Raw genomic sequence first — 27,986 nt, forward strand, 5'->3', positions numbered from 1 at the left:
TCTTTAAAATGCATTCATCATACTGTAACATCGTTAATTATGCATGTAGTGTTATGTGTGTGTTTTTTTTCTTCCTGACAAAGCTATGATCCCTAGAGGATTGAGACCATGAATTTATCACTCCTCTCCTTAGAGAGTCTAAAAGACACTAGGTATTAAGTAAACATATAAGAAACTGAATCTATAGCACTTATAAAAAGTCTAATTTTGATTTACAAAGTGCAAAAGATTTTTCTTTAATATTCATTATTTAAAAAGAAAAAAAAACTCCTTTAAAATATGGATCATCAACTCCTTTGTTTTGCCTTGCTCTCCTTGTATTCTTTTGCATTTATGATATTGTTAATTAGTTTCTTCTCCCTCTAGGTTTATAACTAGCTATTGGGTAGTTACATTTATAAACCAAATAATGTTGAGTTTTATGTAATGAAATTATATACAACTGATGGTTGAAAGTATTGTGTGGTATTTATGACAGCTTTGTGAAATTGGGGAACAATTTTTTTTTTGTCTTTTTGCCTTTTCTAGGGCCCGCTTCTGTGGCATATGGAGGTTCCCAGGCTAGGGGTCTAATCAGAACTACAGCTGCTGGCCTATACCACAGCCACAGCAATGCCGGATCCAGGCCACATCTGCGACCTACACCACAGCTAACGGCAACACTGGATTCTTAATCCACTGAGTGAGGCCAGGGATCAAACCCAAAACCTCATGGTTCCTAGTTGGATTTGTTTCCACTGCACCACGACGGGAACTCCTCAAATACTTTTAAAACAGTTCACAAATATTAAATCATTCAATGCTGTTCCATGACTTTACTCTCCCATTCTACAGCTGAGTAAAATAAAGTGTAAAGGGGAAGTGTCTCAGCTATTATCTGAACATAGTCAGCCTGCTCCAAGTACCGGACTCCTAACTTAATGAACATCATTATTGTAGAAAGAAAAAAGTCACCGCATTTCAAAGTGTTTCATGCATTTTACTCACTGTAAGGGCACAAACTTTAAAGTCATACTTTTTTTTCTTGTTTCCTTCTATTGCTCTCACATATCATAGCTACTCTGGCATCTTCCTGCCCATTCCCCTGCATTTGTCTGACTGCTCTGCAGACACTTTCCAATCCCTGGCCAATATGCCTCATTTGCTACTCTCTCTATTCCCTCTCTACTCCACAATTCCCATGACCAAAGTCCAAAGGAACAACCAAGACATACAGAATTCTGCTCATGTCAAATATTCAATTCTTAAAGTTTCGCTCAATGAGCCAAGCTCAAGCATCTTCCTCTCATTCCCAATCCCATGACATCTTTTAGTACTTGGACTGACTTTACTAAATTACCAGTTCAGGGAGTGTTGTGTGCCCCCTATTACTCCTTGAAAATAAGTTCCCTGAGATCAAGAACATCACCTTGATTACCATTCTGTCTTAAAAGGAAACAAAACAAAAACAAACATAAAATACATTTTCTCACTGATTATAGTATATAGAGGAGAAAAAAGCCTGAAGACTTTGTAATTAAGATGGGTGGGAGGGAAGACCTTGACAACAATCACTCTGTATGATTTTTGCATAAATATAACACTGATTTATTTTTATATGATACTACATATTAATGTATTTAATACACACATATATATACCTGATATATGTCTAGATATATGTATACTGTTGATTAAAGGCACAGACCACCAGACAACAAAACAGATATGGCTTCACATAGAAAACATTTTTGGGGGGTGTTTCCACTGTGGTGCAATGGAAACAAATCTGAGTAGTATCCATGAGAATGTGGGTTTGATCCCTGGCCTTGCTCAGTGGGTTAAGAACCCAGCATTGCCATGAGCTGTGGTGTATGTTGCACACACAGCTTGGATCTGGCGTGGCTGTGGCTGTGGCTGTGGCTGTGGCTGTGGCTGGCAGCTATAGCTCTGGTTGGACCCCTAGCCTGGGAACCTCCATATGCCATGGGTGTGGTTCTAAAAAAGAAAGAAAGAAGGAAAGAAAGAAGGAAGGAAGGAAGGAGAAAGAAAGAAGGAAAGAGAACATGTTGGAAAAAAATACTTAGGGTGCAGTTGAAAATACAAAACAAGATGCCATTAAAGGACTTTTATTAGATTTTGGTTCCTTATTCATGTTCTAAGTAAGGTATATCACTAGTTATTGCCAAACATAGATGACATCTGACTCTAATTACATTAATACATACATCACTCATTGTACATCAGGCATTAAATTTAATATCTTATGTACATTGTTCTTTGTCTTTTTTGATCCAACACAATACTGAAAGACACTTATTGCTCAATCAGACTTAGGGAAACTGAGGCTCAGAGAGGTTAACTTAATTGCTCTAGGTCAAAGAACCAGGATTCCAACCTAAGTTTGATTGATTCTTAAATTTATTATCTTAACTACAATGCTATAACTCACTGAATATCATAAAGTGTCCAGCACAAATCTGGCTGAATCTAGTAATTAACAATCCCCCTCCATACATTCCTCTAATCTAGCCCTGTAGAGAATAGAGTGAAAAGAAATTATTTCATTTAAATTGTTGTTGTGACGTAGAAGGGATATGTTGAAGGTGTTTATTTTATTTATTTTTTCTAAATCTGCCACTGCACATACTGGATGCTTTTCCCATTCTCAGTCTTCTATGTCAAGAATAATTTTCATATCAACTAATAATGTGTCAGGGACATTTTGTTTACAATTATTTGCGTCTGCCAGAAAGAAGGGCTGATCTTGTTCTACAGTATAATCTTGGGGTTGGAATGCTTACATTATTTGGCAACTATATTCCCGGGTGCAAGGCAATGGATTCTAAAAGAAATTTAACAAGAGAACAATATACCCCTGGCAAAAGCAGTCAAGACAGCACATTGTGTTTATTCCTGCAAACTTGTAAAGCTTTAAATGGGAGTCTTCCCTTCTCACTAGCACTTTGCTGTCATTTCAGTTGGTGTATAGTACAAACTCTATGTGAAAAGTTGGAAAGGTAACAATTAGAGAAGAAATGTTGCCCTTTTAACAATCCATTTTCTGCACAGGACTTTACTATGTTTCTATTACTTATTTGTGGTAACTGCTTCCAGAATAACAGTACACTAAAGATGATGTAAGTAAAAGTAGATACCATTTATTGTGTGTAAGTTCTCAAGAAAATCAGACAAAAATCTGTATTTTACTTATTATATTCCAAATAGGTACCACACTGTAATGAATATTGTAGCCATAAAATATTGTCAAAATGACTGCTAGACAATTTCACAATTTCTGTTTTATCACCTCTCTTTCTCTACCTAATTTGCAAGTATGTCATATTAACACTTTTTGGCTGATTAGAAAATACTTTTTCAGGGAGATATGTCTAAATTCATGTAATACTTTGATAATAAAAATACATTTGCCATCCTTTTTCAGAATGACACTCACACTTGGGGATTACATTTTCAAAGACATTTTCATATTGTTTTCAGTTACTGAATGGTTTGAGCTTGGTAAGACAGTGGGGAGTCCCCATGAACCTTGGAATCACAAAAGCTGAGCTGGAATTCCAGTTTTATATGTTAGAGGTGTTTTCCTCATCTTGAAATAAGTTGGTATACAATGTAATTACAAGAAGCAAATGAATTAAGCAATGTCAAAGCTCTGATGATCAATGACCTTTTAATATATATTTTGTCTCTGTTGGGATAGACAGATAGATAGATACACAGATAGATAGATATAGATGGATATACATATATAGATCTCTCTCCTCTCCTCTCTCTCCATATATGTATCTATATATCTCAACACTAGTCACAATGCTCTCTTGATTAATGACAATTACAAAGCATGTCTTGAATTCTCAACGATAGCCAAATGAAGAACAATGACACTGTGTGACCAGGTTAAAGACAGATGGTTGGATACTATATTCCACTTGTTCTTCTCATACCTAAGAAATCAAGGCAAAATGACAAGTCAATCTTAGGAATTGGGGGGCAGAGGAAGCTGAGCTGGATTATTATGTGCACCACTAATTACTAACCAATTGGCATTTACAGGTTATAGTATTTCTTAACCTCATTTTTCTCATTTATAAATTTACCCTGCTAACATAAAATTAAATGAGAGGAGTTCCCATTGTGGCTGAGTGGGTTAAGAACACAACATAGTGCCCAAAAGGATGCAGGTTTCATCCCTGGCCTTGCTCAGTGGGTTAAGGCTCTAGCCTTGCCACAAGCTGCAGCATGGGTGGCAGTTGTGGCTAGGATGTAGCATTGCTGTGGCTGTGGAACAGGTCAACAGCTCTGATTTGACCTCTAGCCAGGGAACTTCCATTTACTGCAGGTATTGCCTAGAAAGAAAGAAAAAAAAAAAGATTAAATGAGAAAAATCGATATGTCACCCAGGATGAGTAAATCACAACAGAAGTTAGATACAAAGTAGTCTTCATTTTCACAGTGGAACAGGGATGAATATTAAATTAAGCTATGCTTTTCTTCTTTGTCATTACACTTTACCTTTTAATTTTTTAAAATGAATATCTACTGTTTTTGCAAAATCCTGAACGTTAGGATTTTATTAGTATTATTCTTTGTATAGACATTATTTGTATATTTCCTCATATTTCATCATACACACATATTTTAAAATTTTATTTACTTTTTATAGTTTATTTTTTCTTTCTCAAGCAGCATTAGAATGCACATCTTGTTTGCATTATTCTAAGCAAATTACTTATACTTATTATACGTGAATAAGCACATTTTAAGAAATTTCTACAGGAAATATTGTCTAGTTACTTTCCCTAAAGTTCTATTTAAAAACAAGGTATTATTACTAACTGCTATTCTGCTTTAGAACACAAATCAAGGTCAATATAAACAGGAAGACTCTGTTTAATAGCTGATAATCAGAAGAATATGCCTTAATGTTAAGTATTTAGGAAACGATTTAAGAAAGCTTCCTCACAATAATCAGTTAACACATTGATTTTATATTTGTAAAGAAATGGACATCAAAAAAGAATTATATGATCCCAAGTGACCAAACAATTTAAAAAAAAAATCCTAATGAATGCTAAGCTTTCAAATGAACTAACTGTTATTTTGGCTACTCAGTACATGGATTTGACAGAGCAAAAAAATGTAGGTCATTCTATAAATAAAAGTAGATAAGCTAAAATTTGCGTTAGGCCCCATTAATATCTATCTATTGGAAACACACCTGAGAAAACTTCGAACTGTAATTAGAAAAAGCACGTAGATACTTCTTGGTTGCTATAGTGGAAATACTGTCATTCTAGTTTCTGCCGTGTAAACAATACCAGATGTATTGAAGTCAGACTGTGTTTTTAAAGGAAAATAAATAAATTAAACAAACATTTACTGCCTTTTTTTATTATTTTACTTTACTGGAAAATTGAAAAAAAATACAGAGTAAACAAAACAAATGGTTTATTTTCTCACAAAATTGTTTTCACTTAAAAATATGTAAAGCACTTCACTCATAGAAGGACAATGTTATAAGGTTTTTATAATCAGGAAGGAATTAAGACGGGGTTGATCTGGTGTTTTCCAATCTATGCCTCTTTGGGAATTCAGTGGCCCATAAAGGAAGTTAGGGCTTTAGGGACTATGTTATAGTTTTAAATATTTTATTTTAAAAAGAATAATATTTTTTCATTAAGAATCAAAATTAAAAAATCACATTTTTTCCCTCTTGCTTAAATTATATTAGTAATTACACTGAGCTCTTTATGCTAATCAAAAGCTGATAGATATGCATGCATCAATATTCAAACTATCAACAAATATATTTTAGGCCTATTATTAGGAGTTTAAGATATAGTTGTAAGTAAGATATCTCTCAGATTGAGGGGATACCAAGAAGTAAATAATTACACTAAAATGTACATAGATGGGTGGAGATACAAATACATCATAAATGAACTATTGGGATATACAGGATGAAATAGTGGCACATGTATGATGCTTCTAACCACGCCTTAACTTTATGGAGGAAGTAATACCCAGGTTAAAAACCAAAAATATAAGTAGAAGACAGTCAAAGGTGAACCAGGCACTTTCCAAGCAGAGATAAGAGCATTCCTGCAAGGAAGAGAAAAAAGAAAAAAAAAAAGAAGAGAGCAATATTTATATTAATAAAAATATTTAGGTTGATTAGTTGACAGCTTTCAATATGTATGAAGGCTAAAGAATAATGGAGAAGGTTCTTGGTGGTGAAGGCAACACTGACATTGTTAACAGTGGAATATATATCCCCAGCTGAGATTTGTGTTATAATTTTGAAGATCTACTCTATGCTGACTGTTTGGCTCCACTCATGAGTATTTGTATTAAGCGGTCTAGGATGGGTCTAGACAATTTCTTTTTTCTTTTTTTTTTTTTTTTGTCTTTTGTCTTTTGTCGTTGTTGTTGCTATTTCTTGGGCCGCTCCCGCGGCATATGGAGGTTCCCAGGCTAGGGGTTGAATCGGAGCTGTAGCCACCGGCCTACGCCAGAGCCACAGCAACGCGGGATCCGAGCCGCATCTGCAACCTACACCACAGCTCACGGCAAGGCCGGATCGTTAACCCACTGAGCAAGGGCAGGGACGGAACCCGCAACCTCACGGTTTCTAGTCGGATTCGTTAACCACTGCGCCACGACGGGAACTCCTTTTTTTTTTTTTTTTTTTTGGTCTAGACAATTTCTTTTCACCTTGTTTGTCTGTATCTACACTCACAGTCGGGCAGGAGGGAAAAATCCAACCTACTCATTGGATAGCTGAAACTGAGGACACTAGAAGAAATAGGTTTGTTCACTATCTCTCAAACAAAATTGCTGAGCAAGGGTTAGAATACAGGTCTCCATGCTTGTAGACTGGTGCACTTTCAACAACAAAGTGACATGAAAACTACTGAGGCACATGAACTGGCTCTGTCAATGACAAGTCCATCAGGAAGTAGAAGACTCAGTGGATCCGAAAATAAACTGTCACCCTAACAACACATGTATTATTCTGCAGCATGTCAATCACTGTTCCCCCAATCCTCTGTCCAGATTTTAACCCCAGATGCTTAATGGCTCCTCCAAGGGCAGGGGTTGTTTTAGACTCTCACGTCATTTAAACAAAATGTTTCCTCCATGAAAAAATAATTAAAACAATTTCTTCTGAAAATGTTGGCAAGTATCTTTGTTCCCATTTTCAGCAAAGAATGTCTCCTTAGAATTTGGAAATATTAAAAATGTCTCAAGAATTCCATAAATAATTATCAAGTTTTCTCTGGTTAAGGACACTTAGGGACCTGAAATCTCTGTGAAAACTTTGACCCAGAAAACTATTGTTGAATACAAGAAAGAGTAAAGAGCATTGGGAAATAATAGGAAGCAGGGCTGGGGGAACCTAGAAGGAAATACTTTTTTTTTTTTTTCTGGTCTGCTACCCACTATCATGGGAGTCTTTTTTTTTTTTTTTTTTTTTTTTTAATTTGTATTGCCTCTTCCCAAGGTTTTATTATATGAGTTTCTCTAAATTGATTCAATTATAAATTGTTTCTATCCTACACCAAATGCAAGCCAGGCTCATAATATTTTTGTCTGTGATTCTTCATCTTCTGTGTCCATTCATTCATATTCATGCAGTACTACTTCCCTAAATCTCCAGGTCTTAAGCTGTATCCTTCTATCTAGGATTAAAGATCTCTTTGTTTTATTTTTTCCTTATAAGTACTTGCCAGCACTGTCAAAGGCTTGTCATTGAGAATTACTTCAGCTTAGCATTGAGGACTGGTCCCTTGAAATGAGCTATATTTTTGGATTGTATTTTATTCCCATGAATTAATTTTTAAAAACAGGGAGATAAAACTGATGAGATCACTCACTACTATGCTCATCTACAATATTTCAAAGGCTACCCATTAGTTTTGAGATGTTCTCCTTTTTATGATCCACAACCCCCATCAATCTTCTACCTCTCCAACTGTTTATTTTTTGCCAGCTCTCTTTCTCTCTATTATTACATATATAATCCTCTTAGATCTTAGAAACATGAACCCTCTCTTAGTTCCCTGAACTTAGCATGATTCTTGACCCATAGAGCCTTTTCAATGGCTTTTCTCTTTTTCACCTTCTCCATTAATGAACTAACTCTCCTCATCCTCAGAACAGAAACAAAGTGGGAATTGTGAGGCAGGCCATTACTCAACAGGCCAAATTCATTCAGCATAATTTCCGTGAGGGCCCACTAGATACAAGGTATTGTCCTTGAAATTAACCTTATTCTCCATTATTTTTTATTATATAAAATATATATATATTTGTTTAATATATATGCTTTTATATATTTGTTTTATATATATTTTATAAAATAAAATACTGTCCATTATATTTTATTATATAAAAACATATATATTATTACATGTTATTTTGTAATAACCTATACGGTTATTACAAACTATTGACTTGATTGTCCTGTACTATATAGTGGGTTCTTGTTCATCATCTATTTTATACAGTACTGTGTATATGTTATTCCCATCCTCCCAATTCCTCCCTCTCCCACCCAGTGTTTTCACCTATGGTAACCATAAGATTGGTTTTTGAAATCTGTGAGTTTGTTTCTGTTTTATAAGTAAGTTAATTTGTATCATTTTTATTAGATTCCACATTTAACTGATATCATATATTTGTCTTTCTCTGTCTAACTTCACTCAGTATGACAATCTCTAGGTCTATCCTACAAATATCACTTTTTTGAATCGAAGCTCACAGTAATTTGGTGCCCACTATTTGTAGAATGAGACAAAATGAAATTATGATTCCAAATCATAAAGTTGAAAGAATAAAAAATAATCTTGGGACAAGTAGAAAGTACTGCCTATCTTGATTCATAAGTAAACATATTTACCCCTCTTTTAAGTTGAAATAGGAGGTAAAAATAAATGCAGGGAACACACACCTAGAGAGAAAAAGGACATTCATCACAGCTTAGCCACGTGCAGAAACCACCCAACTTTGATCAATGGGACCCATCAGCCTAAACCCTCTGGGTATAAAGTACACTTTGGGCATAAAGAGATCGAATTTTGTTGTCTGTATTGATCAAATTCACTAGCAGATACCCTTGTCTGTACCCAGCCAACATTTTAGCTCTGGATAGAGCCAAACAGGTAACAGTTTTTAAAGACATTATAAGGGAAGAATGGATTGTCTTTGCTTTCCCAAAGCTGTGAAATCCTCATGATAATATTGGGATTCCTCTTCTTTTTGTAGAAGCGGGAGAGTTTTATTTTATTTTGTTTTGTTTTGTTTTATGAATGGATACAAGACAGGCAGTTGCTGGCAACAGCAGATAGCTAATAATTATTTGAAAAGGGAAATGAGTGAGGCACAGGATTGGCATCCAGAGAGCTGAGTTCTAGCTTCTGCTTTGTTACTATAGCTTTAAGGATTTCTCTCAATTTATGTCTTCACGTGATTTACTCAGAGTAAATAAGCTAATCACTTATAGCTCTAAGTTGTATAATTCTATATAAACCTTTGTTGCTTTTATTTTGAAAACTTTCAGAAAATTTGCTCTCCATGATGGAAATCAACATTAGAGAAAAACAAGTCTTTAAGGAATCAGATTTTACACAAGCCATAAACTTAAAAAAAAAAAAAGTTGTTCCACTCTTTCAGGGGGGTATTTTTATTTTAAAGAATTTAGTACCTGTATGTACATTATGCTTCTCCTCTGCAAACAGACAACAAGGAAAGTTCAGAAATTTTGAAATAAAAAGTCACTTTCAGTATCATTAAGTTTATTTCATTCCCCATTCTCATTACTATCACTGTCAAAATAATAGGTTCAATTTGTGTTATGTTCTCATTACAACCTGAATGAGGCATCAGAATTTTAATGCCTCATATTTTCAAAGAATTAGAGAGCATGCTGTATTACATTGACCTTTTCAATATTCCATACGAATGTATTACTAGGAACCACCTTTGAGAAAACATATTTGTACTGCTCCTGCCTTCCCCACATAGCAAATTCTTTCCCTCTTTAATTGAGAAGAGCAGGAGAAACTGTCCAATCATGAAAACTGTCTGTTATGAAAAGGTCATAAACTCTGTGCCTGTGTGTGTCCATCCATACATACATGCAGACATGCACATACACATATTTTATATATGTATAAAATGTTGAAAAAAACTTTTTTTTTTGTCTTTTCTAGGGCCACACCCAGGCACATGGAGGTTCCCAGGCTAGGGGTCCAATCAGAGCTGTAGCCACCAGCCTACATCAGAGCCACAGCTACACAGGATCCGAGCCGAGTCTGCGACCTACACCACAGTTCACAGCAACACCAGATCCTTAGCCCACTGAGCAAGGCCAGGTATTGAACCCACAATCTCATGGTTCCTAGGCAGATTGATTAACCACTGAGGCACAATGGGAACTCCTGAGAAAAACTTTTTATAATGTAAATAAACAAATGTCAGCACCTTTAGCAATTGTTTTCTGAAGTTTATAACCCACTCAAAGATAAACTTTCACATGGAGTTCCCGTCATGGTGCAGGAGAAATGAATCTGACTAGGAACTATGAGGTTGCAGGTTCAATCCCTGGCCTTGCTCAGTGGGTTAAGGATCTGGCGTTGCCCTGAACTATGTTATAGGTCAGATGCGGCTTGGATCTGGCGTGGCTGTGGCTGTGGCTGTGGCATAGGCCGGCAGCTGTAGCTCCGATTAGACCCCTAGCCAGGGAACCTCCATTATGCCACGAGTGTGGCCCTAAAAAAAAAAAAAAAAAAAAAAAAAAAAAAGATAAACTTTCACAATGTCAAACTGGAAAAGTTTCTTGTTATTCTCACTTATGAAATACGGACTGATGCTGAGTTTCAAAGTTTTTAGTAGACTAATTACAATTCCCTCACTGATTTTTTTTACTCTCTGATTTTCCATGATTGTGATTTAGAGAAAGAACTCCATTTGAATCTACAAAAATGGGTACCATAAAGAATAAGCTAATGTTATGTAAAATTTACTCAGAACGTATCAGATACCATTCAATAATCTAAGCAATGTATTTTGGTAAAATATTCTCATTACAACCTAAAGTGTCATAAATATCTTCAGTATTTAGGTGAAAAATTAAGGAGGCACAGACAGAGTTACCCACTACCTGAAGCCACATTGCTAAAGGGATGGCATGAGATATAACTTTAAAAGAAAAAAATCCTGTCATGTATTTAGTATGATATCACTACTAAAATTATATTAAAAGATGATTTTTTTCTCAAAAATACATATTTCAATTGGTTATAATTTTATTATACTTTTAATAATTCTCTTATAATTATCATGCTATAATTATATGCCCCAATCTTATCATACCACAGTCTGCAATAGGAGAGATGGAGAGAAATAAGATTTATAGCCCTTTAATCTCTTAATCCGTGGGTAAATCACACAATCCATAGGTATGTAATCAGCAATGTTTTTCATAATACCCCATCATGTCCCACTACAATCCAGTTCAGGATTGCAAAATCAGTTCAGGATTGTCTAGTACATATGTGATATATTTACTAGATCATATGTAATAGTTTAGACAGATATGGCTTCAAATTATACTAAAACAACATAATTTAAAAAAACCCTGAGCACCACTTTTTAAAAAAAGAATAAATATTTGTAATCATTCAATTAGATTAATTATACAGTGAAAGACAGAAGTGGGGTGGATGCTATGGGGGCAGCTTACATGTTAAACTATTTTAAAGGCTTCTTTCGTTCCATACTTAATTAAGAACGCTAACTTCTTTTTATTATTAAAAATCATTCAGCTCAAATTTGTGCATTCTAAACAATCATTCTGCATTATCTGATTGTAGGTTCTCTAATTAAAACTTTAAACTAAATTGAACTTTCTTCTTTACCTAATACACACACACACATACCCTACAGACTTCTAAAACAGATTCCCAAATTTTAATATAGAATTTAAAGACTATAATTTTCTGTATCTTCTTTGTGGATTTTGAGAGCTTAATTGCTATGTTATGGCTGCACTTATCAGAAAGCACTGAAAAGTGTTAATTACTTTGTACTTTGGTTAGTTATGAATGCATGCAAAATTTAACTTTTTCCCCAGAAGCAAATAAAGTCCACATTTATTACATTACATAAAAGTTACGGAGTGATTTAAAATAATTAAGCCAAAGGCAGTCATACACAAAGTTTCAAACATCCATGTGGTACATAAAAAGAATCCTGAAAAAATCCATGAAACCATGTAGTCATTTTAATAAGAACAAATCATTAGTGGGGAATAGAAAACGTGTGTGTGTGTGTGTGTATGCATGCATGTAAGCATGTATATGTTTGTATGTTGTTGGCAAACATAAAAGTTTGGAAACAGTAAACAAATAATTGGCATAGAGAGGATTTTTTTAAAAAAATCACCTGTTCCGACCATTTCCCTAGTACTGCCAGGATACCAGTACCACATACAAGTTCCTGAGTCCAGTACAAAATCTCTGTCCATGACTTTTGTCAGAAGACTTCTACTGAATGGGAACTCACTATTGCTTGAGGGAGTTTCATTCTATATTTAATTTGACTGTAATTACTTTTTTAAAAATATGTTTTGTATTTAATTGGAATATACCACACAGTTGATATTTTTGCTGCAAATCATTAATTTGAGAAGTATTTTTGAGTATCTGTATAACCAGCCCTTTTTAATGTGCTGAGTCATAGCAATGAACAAAAGGCAGAAAAATCCCTGTCCTCATGGAGACTGAATGCAGGAGTGAGAAGTGGAATGTGAAGAAAATATTTAGCATGGAAGCAGAATATGTCATGATTAAGACAAGACTCTTGACACTACTATATGAGATCTTAGATTTTTTCTCCCAGTCAAAAGCTATAAGAACCACATGATCCAACACATAAATACAGCTTGACTTTGTTTTTGCCTCTGCATTCAGCAGTCTTAACTATTGGTTTGACATGATTATGTGGTGGTGCTGGGAATGGTGGAGATAATGGCTTTCTGAAAGAAAAATTATCAGGTCCATATCTTCTTCTACATGGCAGTCCTTTTAAATATTTGAGAGCCAGTGACAGTCCATTTGAGACATCTAAACTACAAATTTATCTCTTTCAGTTTCTTAAATGATTCTTGATGTGACTTGCCTTCTACTTTCCTCATCGTTCTTTTCAGTCTCTTCTGAAGAAAAAGCCCCATGTCTTAATTCAAGTTCCTGCATGCAGCATGCATATATTTAAAATGAAACAATATAAAGACGTGAAATAAAAAGAATTATTGTAAAGAGGAAAAAAATCCACAGAATGGCCTTTTTCAGCAAGTAAAAGACTTGACCTCACTGCAAGGTAAAAGTAATATTTAAGAACTATATGTAATGGTGACTATAGTTTAAAATACTGTATTGTACATATACAAGTTGCTAAGAGACTAGATCTTAAAATTTCTCACTACACAAAGAATTTGTAATATTATGAGGCAACTGATGTTACCTAAACTTGTGGAAATCATCTTGGAGCATATACACATATCAAATCATTATGTTGTACTTCTTGGACAAATGTAATGTTATATGTCAATTATACCTCAATAAAACTGGGTAATTATTAACCATTTTTATATTTATTTATTTATGTATTTATTTATTTTGCTTTTTAGGGCCGTAGCCTCCACAAATGGAATTCCCCAGGCTAGGCTCAATTGGAGCTACAGCTGCCGGCCTATGCCACAGCCACAGCAACTCAGGATCTGAACTGCCTCTGCGACTTATCTCACAGCTCATGGCAATGCCGGATTCTTAACCCACTAAGCGAGGTAAGGGATCAAACCCAAATCCTCATGGATACTAGTCAGATTCATTTCCGCTGCACCACAACGGGAACTTCCTTCCATGTAACCATTTTTAAAAATTTAAAACTCTGAAGTAATGTACAAAGAGAGGGATACAATCGAATATAACAAAGACTAACTACTGAAAGGGTGATTACCATTATTCTAAAGAGTGAAACATTAAAAACCATAATATATATATATATATATATATATATATATATATATATATAGAATTGTATAAAATAGCTGAATAACAAGAACCTAATGTACAGCACAGTAAAGTCTACTCAATAGTTTGTAGTAATCTATATGGGAAAAATAATGGATATATTTATATGCATGACTGATTCACTTTCCTGTACACCTGAAACTAATACAACATTGTAAGTCAACTACACTTTGATAAAATTAAATTTAAAAAGGACTTATCAATTAAACCAGAAACATGAACACTCTAAACCATACCTAATTATTTCGCACTACTCTGAACTGTTAGCAGTTGCAATAATAAAATAAAATAAAATGACTGGCATAGACATCAGAAGAAGTCAAACTATACCTACTTGGTGATGATTATAATTATGTGTATAACTATATTTTTAAAAGGAGATGCAGTAAAGCAGTAGGTTATAGTTCAAGTATATAATAATCAGTTGATTCTTATTTCCTCCAACATAACAAATGAAGAATTGAATTTTTTTTTTATTTTCCCACTGTACAGCAAGGGGGTCAGGTTATCCTTACATGTATACATTACAATTACATTTTTTCCGCCACCCTTTGTTCTGTTGCAACATGAGTATCTAGACATAATTCTCAATGCTATTCAGCAGGATCTCCTTGTAAATCTTTTCTAGGTTGTGTCTGATAATCCCAAGCTCCTGATCCATCCCACTCTCTCCCTCTCCCATCAGGCAGCCACAAGTCTTTTCTCCAAATCCATGATTTTCTTTTCTGAGGAAATGTTCATTTGTGCTGGATATTAGATTCCAGTTATAAGTGATATCATATGGTATTTGTCTTTGCCTTTCTGGCTCATTTCACTCAGTATGAGATTCTCTAGCTCCATCCATGTTGCTGCAAATGGCATTATTTTGTTCTTTTTTATGGCCGAGTAGTATTCCATTGTGTACATATACCACCTCTTCCGAATCCAATCATCTGTCGATGGACATTTGGGTTGTTTCCACGTCCTGGCTATTGTGAATAGTGCTGCAATGAACATGCGGGTGCACGTGTCTCTTTTAAGGAGAGTTTTGTCCGGATAGATGCCCAAGAGTGGGATTGCGGGGTCATATGGAAGTTCTATGTATAGATTTCTAAGGTATCTCCAGACTGTTCTCCATAGTGGCTGTACCAGTTGACATTCCCACCAACAGTTCAGGAGGGTTCCCTTTCTCCACAGCCCCTCCAGCACTTGTTATTTGTGGACTTATGAATGATGGCCATTCTGACTGGTGTGAGGTGGTATTTCATGGTAGTTTTGATTTGCATTTCTCTTATAATCAGCAATGTTGAGCATTTTTTTCATGTGCTTGTTGGGAAACCTGGAAAAGAAAAGAAAAGAAAAGGAAAAGAAAAGAAAAGAAAAGAAAAGAAAAGAAAAGAAAAAAGAAAAGAGAAAAGAAAAGAAAAGAAAAGAGGAAAGAAAAGAAAAAGAGAAAAGAGAAAGAGAAAAGAAAAAGAGAAAAGAACCAAAAATGTAAAGCTATGGAGTTCCAGTTGTGGCTCAGCCTTAACAAACCTGAGGATGCAAGTTCAATCCCTGGCCTCACTCAGTGGGTTAAGAATCTGTCAGTGCCATAGAGCTGTAGTGTATGTCACAGATATGGCTTGGATCCCACATTGCTGTGGCTGTGGTGTAGGCCGGCAGTTACAGCTCTGATTCAACCCCTAGCCTGGGCCCTTCCATATGTCAGTGGCCCTAAAAAAGCAAAATAAAATAATGTCCCTGTTTATTATAGTAAACACAGACACAAGATAAGAGTTCATATGTAAATAAATATATACATATATACATACACAGAGCACATACCTTAGGCTATACGCCACATATATAAACTAATATAGATTCATAAGCAAGTGAAAATCTTTGAGACTGCAATATCTGTTATCTGAAAAGACATGTTTGATCAAAAAAGTGCTAGCAATTAATAGTCTATTATCTTATTAGACACTTTCTATTGTCATTTGGATTCTTACCTCTAAGGTACAACTCCATAATGGGAGAACCATATGGGATTGCCCTAAATTAATACAAAACCAAAGGGACACTTCCCAGAAGGAAATGGCTTGTATGCATTTGGTATGACACATACTTGGAAAGGTGTATGATATTAATACACATTTTGCCATTTTGTTTTAAAAGCCAAAATTTTCCTCATAGGATAATTCATTTATGTTTCTTACAGATTCTAGCAAAAATGGCTTGGGACCTAGTGATGACATGTGCTCTCTGGAAACAGATATATTGGAAATAGCAAATGTAAACAGTTTCCTACTCACAATGATTAAAGTGTTGGCAAATAAAACCTATGAAAAGCCAAAGGGAATCTGGGGTGTTAAACTGGAAGCCGTGATTGTTGCTGAAGAGCAGAAGAGCTTGTACTAGGACACCATGGTTTACAACATAAAATGAGGGTGATTACTATTTAGTGGACTACAGGTAAGCAACAAATGTACTTAAAACATCAGAGGAAGGAGAAGGGACTGGTTTGTCGTTCTTTAAGTGGAAGAGAGAGTTATTAATATGTAGCGTCTAATGGTGATTCTAATACTCTGTATTTAAAGAGTCCGAACAGCTAGGTAGTTCAGGTATATTGTATTTGGAAGAAATTGATGAATTCATCCTTTAATGTCTTTTATGACTCAGGTAAGATGATCTTGGACAAGATGATCTTTTGTGATCTTGGATAAGAACTAATCTGACTCTAATCATGAGATGATTTGGTTGCTGAATTAAAAAAGAAAACTACAATGCAAATACTTCTCAACACTTTATTAGAATAAAAATCATTCTACAGGCACAGCATACCTAGAAACTCTGCTCTAAAGTTTATCTAAACATTATCTTAAACCTTGGTTCCATGGAACTTGGAAAGGGGAGTTGATCACTTCTGAATGCACAACTGTAAATATCCCTTTGCATAAGCACATTAATGATCAAATATTAGCTTACCCTTTTGTGACATTTTCTGAGCTTTAATTTTTATTTAATTGAAAGTATGTTAGAACTGCTGTAACATTTAGAAGCATGGCTTCTGGGAAGGCCATGCGCTCCTGTCTCCTTAAGTACATATTTATTCAGCAGGCTAACATTTTGAGACAACTATGCCAGCTGTTAATAAGAGTTTTATAGGTTAAATGTTGACACATGAAAATTATAATTTATGCTTTATCAATTGTTGACATAGGTGATGATTAGTGAAATAGAAAACAAATTAATTGTGTTTTTCAATTAAAAAGATGTACCACAGCAGACTATTTAACCAGATATTTTCTGTTACTGATCCTTTACTGTCTTCCATTGTTGGAGTTAGGGATTTAAATCCTAACACTTTACACATAACTGTCCATGGTCCAACACTGCAATTATACCTATGTTTATTTAGTTGCCTAATATTTGTGGAAAGTTTTAAAGTGATTTAGTCCTTTCACAAATACATGAGGTAGGTATCAATATTCCCATTTGACAGAGGAGAAAACCATGTTGTAAAAGTCACTAGCTCATCTGTAGCAGATTCAGGATTTGAACCTAGAGTCTCTATCTCCAAGTCTAGTGCTTTTCCATTATACACAATCAAGTATCTTTTAATAATAAGAGGGTGTTTAAGTCTATTGGGCTGCAGTAACAAAAATAGCTTAGACTGGGTGGCTTATAAACAATAAAGATTAATTTCTCAAAGCTCTGAAAGCTGGGAAGTACAACATCAAACTGTCAGCAGATCTGATGTTGGCTGAGGGCCAAGTTTGGATTTATAGATGGCCACTTTCTCACTATAACCTCACATGGCAGATGGGGCAAGGAAGCTCCCTGGGCCTCTTTCATAAGCTTACTAACCCTATTCAAGAGGGCTCCACTCTCATGGCCTAATCACATCCCAGAGATTGACCTCATGACCTAATCATCTCTCCTTCTTAATATACCATTGCACTGGAAATTAGGTGCCAACATATGAATTTGGAGACTCAAGTATTCAGTCTATAGCAGAAGGTATGTGTAGAGTATGAGTGTGTGTTTCTCCTTAGAAATTTAGTGAACCTGCACATGTGTCTTTGGACCACATGCACAAACGCCTTGAGTAAGGAAAATATAGCATTGCTAGATAGGTACATGCCTCTGCATTTTAATAATATAGAGACACTAGAGCTCAGTATATGCATTTAAAGACCCAATATATTCAGTATGGCTTTCTCGTTGGTTGGGTTGTTGCTCAGCTTAATTACTGAAAATAATGTTTTAGACAAACATTGAATATTGGACCACATTTGGTGTTACTCTGATGTAACAGGAGACTCCATCTCTAGCCTGCATTAAACCTCTTAGAATGATATGTCTTGTAAAAATCTTAGCAGAGAGCCTATCAAGTCAATCCAAAGGGAAGCTAATTAAAATAGGGACTTGTAGTATTTAGATACTTCTGTCACAAAAAGTCCAGAGGTTCAGCTCACTAGAAGTGCATTATTTAGTATAGGTGATTTCCTTTCAAACATCCATTCAGATCCAGCATGATTTTCCCCTTCACCTATCATTTTAAATCTCTGTTTTTAATCTGTATTTATTTTAAACCATCCAATAGACTGTACATTCTAATATATTATATATAGGCATATTCTTTTTTATTTTTTTCCAGTCTATCCATTATAATATATACTCCATAATGTTTTATTCCATTTTGTATTTTTGTTCTAACTGCAGGATATAGAACAGAACTGAGTACACAATAACTACTCAATAACTATTTATTGAGCCGATTTGTTGTATGAAAGGAGTCTGGAAAATTATTCTCCCACTGAGAAGCATTATATACTGTATGACTTTTAAATTGCCTTATTCTGAATCTTGAATATTGCTGATGAAGTGTCCATAGCACCATCACCAATTCTCATTTCATAAATTTCAAGCCACAGGTCAGAATTGCTTTTCTTTCATTTACTCTCATCCTCAAACATGTTGAAGAAACTGTCAAAGGCAGTTCAAAAGGAGGGGAAAATAGCCTGGTGAGGCTGTGAATAAAATTTTTCTCATTCATGTGATCTCTTTTATTAAAAAGGTCTCCCAAGCTTAGACCCATGAGCCAGGCTTAATTAAAGTTATTTGCTTTTAGCTTAGACTACGAATTGCCCCTTCTCATTCTGAAGTGGAACGTACCATTGACAGCAGGAGTGGGAATGTGGGGCTCTGACTTCTCTAGAATTTGTCCCTTTGTCCTCAAATGAATCACTTTAATTAAAATAACATAGCAACCTTTATCTTGCTTGCATTCTCTCTCTCCTATAAGAATTGCTTCCATGCCTCAGATAAGCCCTTGTACATTTAAAAATATTACACTGATAATCTTTTATTTCCTCTAGAAATATCTTTTTTTTGTAAACATATCTTTTTAAAATTATGACTGGATATTTTAATTGATATCTTTGATTGACAAATGTAATACTACAATCAAATTTAATAGACTTCAAAACCAGGGAAATAGCAGTGTTTTTCAATTCCTGTTTCTTTGGGGCCTAATTTAATGGTTAAGACTTAGTAAGACTCAAAACAAACTTTGTGAATGAAAGAAGCAATGAATTATATGACCAATTATTTCCAAGACTGAGGATGATTTGAAATCATTATGATGTAGTGAAATTACTTTAAAAACAGACTATTTTAAATAAAATTTTCTTGTTACAAGATATATCATGGTTTCTGAAAATAACAAAGATGGCTAGATTTTGTGAGGACTTATTATGCATTCACTCTATCAAAAATATTTATTGAACCATATAATATGCCAGGCAGGGTATTTAGTGTGCAATAGAGCAGTGAATAGAAAGACTCAGTCACTCTCTTTAGCAATCATATATTCTCATGGGAGAAATATACATTAATCTTAAAATCACATCTATTATGAAATATTTATGTTAAGCTATATGAAAGTAATAAAGAGTTTTCTGACAAGAGCCCAACCTCAAGAGGAAGTGGACCAGGGGAGAGGAAAAAACATCCCTGGAGAAGAAGCATGTAATCTGAAGAAGAATGAGTTGTGTCACAAAAAACTGGAAAGAGGAAAATATTCCAGGCAGAGGAAATAGCAGATGTTAAATGCTTGGGAGATGGCCCATTTGAAGAATGATGAGCACCAAGAAGAGAAGCAGGAAATGGGAATCCAGATAATGTACACTAGATGATATGGGTTAATGAGTTCATGTAAAAAATTCTGAATTTTGTTCTAAAACCAGTAGTGCAACATTCATTAATGTTTTTGTTTCACGATGATTCTATTTTCTGTATGTTATATAGGACTGAAAGGGGGCAAGAATGACAGTGATACTACTGATACTCTTTTGGTTTTTTTTTCCGGTTCCACCTGCAGCATATGGATGTTCCTTGACCAGCAACCAAATCCAAGCCAGAACTGCAGAGCTACAACCTACTGCCATAGCTGCAGCAACATGCTGAATCTCCAACCCACTGCACAGGGGTGGGGATCTAAAGGGTGCCTTCATAGAGACAGTCCAGATGATTAACACATTGAGCCACAGCAGGAACTCCCAAAAGTGAGGCTACTGGATAGAAGATTACTACCATGCTCCAGATGATGGCAACTTTTGCATTGGAGGTTTAAAGACTAGCTGGGGGATCTAAAGTGCCTAGAAGAATTTGGCTCACATGTGAACACTTTACTAAAGACGACAGCTTTGAGGAAATCAACTTTGGGGTGAGGATTAAATGTTCTGCGTTTATGTTAAGCTTGGCATTGCTGCATGAAATCCAAGGGCAGATGCCAACTAGACATTTTTATATTTACATACCCACACACATATAGTCACACATGGGTTTGCAGCTGACATGAGGGACCCGTGCTAGAGATGAAATTTTGAAAAGGAACAGCTTATAAGTAACATTTATAGCAAAGACTGACAACTTGCAGGCAGAAAGGTGGAAGGAAATCTATGGGTGAGTAACATCATAGAAAGTGAAGACAGCAAAGTGAAGACAGCAAGTTTTAAAGATAACTCGACTGTACATGAAATAATACTTGAATGGGCACCCTAGATATTATCTTCATTTTATAAATGAATGATAAAAGATTCAGGAAGTGTAAACGACATACCAGAAATTACACAGGGACACGGTCAAGATTTCAAGCCAGTTGTTTTTGATTTTTATTATAAATTCTCATCTTACTACATTATGATATCCTGATAATTTAGATACTAATATGAGGTATCTGAACTTATTTGCTTATGCAGACAGAACAGAATAGTCAGAGTCTGCCCTCTGCACAGCAAACAGACAGATACCGGTGTGTTCTTATCAGAAGGTGGCATTAGGGTCTCACCTGCCCTATAGAAGTTCCAAAAGTTTGGCTCTGTAATTTCTTCTGTATTTGTCACTAAGGTGCTTTTGGAACAGGAAAATACAGCCACACTAGAAAAGTAAAAAGTAGAATCAAGAATCATTCCTTCAGTCTCCTTGAAAAAAAAAAAAAAAACAAAAAACCTGAGTTGGGGCTGCCTTTGACCATTTTATGTACAAAAGCCAACTCTTTGCATTTCTCCCATTATCTTGCCATATTTTCATTCATGAAATATATACATTTTCCTTTATCTGCGTACTGCCTTCCTAGTTCACTAGTAAGCCTAAAAAGGTCAGAACTTCATTGTTACTCATTTGGTATTGATATCATCTAGCAGAAAGTCTGCATATATTGGTCACTTGATAAATAATTGTAGAATGAATGATTAAATGGATTATTGAGACAAACTTCAGAAGTGATCCAAGAGTTGTTCATTTGTACGTACAACATAGGGTTTGAAAGTTAGTATAGCTAGAATAGCTAAAATGTGTAATAGGAAAGTATGTAAAATGTAAGTGTGTGTGTGTGCATGGGGAAGGCAGGAGTGGATGGCACTTTTTATTGAGAGATATTCAAAGGAGTTATCTAGTAGATGCAGGGAATGTGCGTATTCCAGAAAAGAGGCCAGGATAGGTAAGAGTTGAAAAAAAAATCAGCATTTTCATCTTCCTCTTATGCATAATAAATGTTCTCACTGAATTCATAGCAAGCCCTATTCTTCACCATCTCCCATTCTTCCTTCTTACTAGCCTCTACCTTTCTGCTACAAATGAAAGAGAATGCGAAGATTTCAGAATATTTTATGTATGTTACGGTACAGCCTCAGGTAACAGAACATTAAAAAGGCACTAATCAATCACGTATATATGGGTACATTTAAGATTGATTTTTTTCAAATTCATAACTGTTTCTTTAACATACTGAGGACATACTTCACGACTTCTCGGTTTTACAAATTTACTACCCAATTTGTGTTTCTGGATAGAGGAACTGAACTTGAGATAGGCTGTCTAATCTTACTCAGGAAATTCAAAACAATCTCTAATATAAGAAATATCTTCCATTTTCTGTTCTGTGGTTGAAATTCTTCAACAAAATAAAGCATTTTTAGATGAAGCTAAAATTCTTAAGACAGTATCATGCTTTGACTGAGGAACGGAAGTTAAGCTAAGATTATTTAGTATGGAAAACACATTATACATAAAAATCCCCACATTTAGACATAATTTGTTTGTGTTTTGTTTTATTATGCTTCGCAAATATTGTTTATTTTTATGAACAGAGGTCTGTAACCTCTGTCAAGCAAGTCTAGAGATAACCTTAATTTCAACAGCACTCACTCACTTTGCGTCTCTGTGTCACATTTTGGTGACTCCTGGAATATTTCAAACTTTTTCATTATTATTATATTTGTTATGGTGATCTCTGAACATTGATCTTTGATAACCCTTGTGACCCACTGAAGGCCCAGATGGTTAGCATTTTTTAGCAATGAAGTATTTTTAATTAAGATATGTACATTGTGTTTTAGACATAATGCTACTTCACACTTAATGGGCTACAGTATAGTGTGAACCAAACTTTTATGAGTACCAGGAAAACAAAAAAATTATTGTGACTTATTTCACTGTGATATTCACTTTATTATGGTGCTCTAGACGGACCTTGCTATATCTCTGAGGTACACCTGTATACAGTTTTCATGCACTCTTGAATACAGTCTCTGCCATGAGCCATTACCTAAAATGTCTTTTAGGTAAGTCCTATAAAGGTTACTAAAACTCATAGATGCAAATATCTTTAATATTGTAAAATATTATAGATATACAGAGATAGAGATTGATATAGATATAGACATGGAGATGGGCATATACATAGATATAGATAAGGACATAGACATACACAGATGTGGATATGGATACAGATATAGAGATTTGGATCATTTTAGACATGAACAAGACATGGATATAGACATAGACTTGAATATGGACATGTTAACAGATATAGAGAGACATAGAATACATAGATGTGGACATAGATGTGGATATAGGTAGACACAGACATAGACACAAATATAGGTAGATATGCACATGTGCATGGACATAGATATGGGTGTGCACTAGATATACACGTGGATAGATATGTATACAGATATGGACATGGACATAGACACAAACACAGGAATAGGTATAGATTTGGATATATTGGATATAGATAGAAATATGGACTTGAACATGGACACAGACATAGAGATGATAGATAGAGTTAGATATAAACATGGATATGGACATGCATATGGATACAGATATCAACATGCACACAGACACACAGACACAGGTATAGACATGGATGTGGACATGGATATAGAAAGATAGATACAGATATGGACTTGGGCATATATATACATATACACACATATATATGGAAAGATATCACAGAATGGTGCTTAAACCCACTGTGTGACCATATGAGTAGCTTTTACAGTTCCTCTAAAACAGGGATTCTCAGCCAGAGAACTGCTGATACTTGGGGCCAGATTTGTTGCGGGAAGCTGTCCTATTCACAGTACGATGTTTATCTCTTTCCCTGGTCTCTGTACACTACATACCAGTTGCACCTGTTCCCCAGGTGTGATGACCAAAAATATCTCCAGACATTGCCAAATGTCTCTAGGGTGGCAAAATCACCCCACACTGGGAACTATGCTCTAGAAAAGTGTTTCTCAGAGTCTCACAAACTGGACATGTTTGTTTAAATTTGAACATCTCTGATCCTATCAGAACTAACTGAGTCAGATTCTTTAGAGAGGAGGTTCTGGGAATCTGAATTTTTTATAAGCAGGCTTGATGGCAATAAGGAAATTATAAGTTTAATATGCAAATATGTTGTGAGTTAACCATAAAATAAACCTCAGTCCTGAGGTAGAGTGAAGACACTGATTTTATCAGTTTAGTGTATATTTTTCTGACTCACAAAAGCAGCGTGAAAAAATTTACATCTAAAAGGCATTTTTGGAGTACCCACTGTGGTGCAGTGGGTTAATGATCCAGCATTGCTGTAGCTGTGGCATAGGTTGTGGCTCAGATTTGATCTCTGGACCAGGAACTTCTATATGCCAAGAGTGTTGCCAAAAAAGAAAAAGAAAAAAATAAATAAATAAAAGCATTTTTATTGGATTTGTAATATATAACATTGCACTCCAAGAGAATTGGACTGCTAGCTAAAATACCAATATTCTGTTATATCACTAATTATTTCTGTAGTTCTAGGAAGGTTTTAAGTCTAACACAGAGTTAGTGAGCAGTAAATGTTAGTCTACTCTCTTTCCTTCTCATTATTTTTAAGTGCTTCATTAAAAAAAAATGGAACTAAAGAGATCTGCCTGGCCTATTTCATAAGGAGATTGTGATAATGCTTTGATAATCACAAATATTACTTATGTGAATGGGCCTCTATTAGTATCCATGTGATATTATGAGGGTTTTTTTTTTTAATTTTAAGATAACAGTCAAATTCCTGTTTTTCCTCTTTCCTCCTGTGCTGCCTTCGCACATGGTCCAGCTGTGGCATATGGTCAATTCTTGATTATCTGTGAATGGATTAGCTGTCTTGTAGATTATCCACATGCACTGGGAGCTGACTCATTATCTAGCTGAACAGCTGGTAACACATCTGTCTTCTCCCACTCACAATGGGATTCCCAGAGAGGTTTTCCCCTTCTACCAACCAGCTCATACAACTCTGCTCATTTGTGTCTCCTCTGAAATAACCAAGCCTATTGGAGTTTCCTGCCTAAGGGTTTGTTGGGAAAAGAAGTAGAAAGGAAGTAAGACATCAGGCATGTTTCCAAATTCCCTCTCCTCTTCATGGAGAAGCCCATAGAAATTTATCTCCCTCCTACCATACAAATAAGTACATTTTGTTTGATAAAGCATGTTTGCCCCATCAGTGTACATACTTCTGTCTCCTGAAATTAAATGGGTAGTTAAATGGGGAAAGAGAAAAGGAAAGAAGATGGGGATTTCAGACAAACCTCCCAAAGAAAAATTTATACTTTATAGAACCCTCCATGGTAACTTTAAAACATATCTACAAATTCTTTGACACTCTTACCATCAAAAACTGAACCTATGACCCTTCCCTCAGATTCTAGCTGACTAGTAAATACACATCTAGATGAGTACAAGTAGACATGACATTATGTGACTTTCAAGTGTAGCTCATAAAGCTGTTACAGCTTCTGCCTGAGTTTCTCAAAGACTCGTATAGAGAAGTGAGCCACCATGGAATCAATCTGACTTCTCTGAAGCCACTACACTGTGAGGAAGCCCAAACTAGCCCATGCTGAGCTATTTTATGGAAAATACTTGAGAGAGACAGAGAGGACATGACCAGCCAGTCCCCATCTGCTCCAATGGTTTGCTGTCACCTTCAGCCCCCATCTCACTACTGATCCCACTAGCCTAAATCCCAAATTCCTAAAATTTGGAAAAATGATAACATTATTGTCCTTATCATAAACAACTGAGTCTGGGGTAATTGTTGTACAGCAATAGATGGATGATACATACCCTAATACATCAACTTATAACTTCTCATTATTGGTGTTTAAGAATCAGACAATACTTTGGTAGGAAAAAGTGTGTAAATCCTGCAACCTATGGATCTCTCAGCTATTTAAGAAGCATGCATTACCTCAAATGCTTTTCTAAGCAAGAGCGATTTATGGGTTAGCACTCATAGTTCTACACTCCTGGGATAAACAGAGCATAAGAGGGAAACCTGTTAGGCACAAATGAGTAAATTAAAAAATAAGAAAGAAATAGTGAAAACTATTAGTGCAGAGAAAACAAAATATGTAATGAGGCCATATAACAGGGAAATAGGACTTTGTCTGGGTTGAGACCAGGGTGATGGGTTGACTTTATTCCCTGTTTACTGTAATATGTTGATAGCTCTGGGGTATTTACCATTTCAAGCTTAGCAACATGATAGAACATTAGACAAGGCTATACATAAAATCCATTATGTAAACTGTGGAATCTTCAGGATTCCATGGCTCTGGAATCTTAAATTTTTAAACAAAAGATTAACCAATTAGGAAATGAAATAAACTAACAACAAAAACAAGAGAATAATTTTTTTTTTCAAGCCAGATTTGGAGCCCAGTCCCCAACAATGTGATGACTGCTTTGCCTCAGGATAGCGACAAAAATAGTCATTGACTTATTGGCACTTTTGTACCATCTGTGTTCATGCTCCTTCTCATTAGTGCCTAGCAGCAAGAGCTTATTTTATTTGATAACTAATAAATTATCGAGCCTCTACTATTCTAAACACTGTGAGGGGAGGTAGAAAAAGACAAGAGAAAAAAAAGGCAAGGGTTTGCCCTTCAGAAATTTATATTATAGAAATATACAGAGTATTGCCCCAGAAGATCTATTTATGCATTCTGTAGGAGTTTATTAAACACCTACTTAGGGACCTATCACTAGATGCTAGGTGCTGGAAGAGATAGCAGCTCAGTATCAGATGCTGTCACTGCTGTCAAACTAAATCTTTTTTTTTTCTTATTGAAAGGATTAAGATAACATATCACATAATTTCCTTCCAGTTTGCTTTCCCATCACAAAGTAACCATGTTTCAGGAGAAGTTGAACTTTTACTCACAGTTTATCTTATTTTTAAAAATTATTCCTATTAAATTACTTTATTCCCTTTTTTATTATTCCTATTAACAATATAACATATGATTTGTATCTATAAATTTCAGTAACCTTTTTGGGACTTACTGAGAGATATATTAGGCCATAGTTAATGGCACAAACTCTAAATGCTACAACGTATAGGAACTAAACATGTGATCTAGCTTTTTGACCATATGAACATTTTCAATCTCTTTGTGCCTAAACTACATCACTTGTAAAGGGGGAATACCAACAAATGTCTTTTATCCCACATTTAAGGATTAAAATGAAAGCATTCAATATGATGCCTTGCATATATTAAACAGTTGGTAAAATATTATCACAAAATTATAGTGGTTTTATTTTATTTGGCTCTCAAAACACCCTTTTCAGGTACATAAATATAGGTTTATTATCCTCATTTTATAGGAGATGGAAGTTGAGACATTATGTTATTTGCCTATGGCCACATAATAAGTCAAATAGTTGGTATTCAACTCCCAATGTTTTGATTCCACAACCATATGTAATTTTATAATTCCTGAAATTTATTATTTTTCTGAAGGTTTCACATCTGTTTCATTTAAGTTCTATGACTAGAAATAATGTAGGAGTAATTTGATATTCTTTATTCCCTCATTCCTCACATCCAAGAAATGAAGCCTATCAACTCTAGTTCTAAAATTTATTCTGACCTATGCAGTATTCCATATCTACACTACTGGACATCACTTGGACCAAGCCGCTATTATGTCACAACTGGACATCAGCAAGAGTCAACTTACCAGTCTTATGTTGGCATCCTTTCTCTACTTCTCCAAACATAATACATACCAATCCCTACATGGCCTCGCAAGGTTGACACAATAT

General features: G+C 35.1%; 1 protein-coding gene across 6 annotated transcripts in view; it reads right to left on the reverse strand.

Annotated features, from left to right (window-relative positions):
- LOC106510491 (uncharacterized) overlaps positions 1-27,986 on the reverse strand; it is an 883,709-nt gene that overhangs the window by 796,089 nt on the left and 59,634 nt on the right. The window contains exon 3 of one of the 6 annotated variants that reach the window (XR_002344549.2): positions 2,589-3,944. The exons of the other annotated variants lie outside the window; for them this stretch is intronic. The gene's annotated coding sequence lies outside the window, so the exon portion shown is untranslated. Of the gene's footprint in view, positions 1-2,588; positions 3,945-27,986 lie in introns of those variants that run through there. 6 annotated transcript variants of the gene reach the window in all.

This window comes from Sus scrofa, chromosome 6 (genome assembly GCF_054392235.1).
Source record: "Sus scrofa isolate SSC_HxYL_T2T_F1_AM1 chromosome 6, Sscrofa_HxYL_maternal_Yorkshire_Landrace_v2.0, whole genome shotgun sequence".
Classification (NCBI taxonomy): Eukaryota; Metazoa; Chordata; class Mammalia; order Artiodactyla; family Suidae; genus Sus; species Sus scrofa.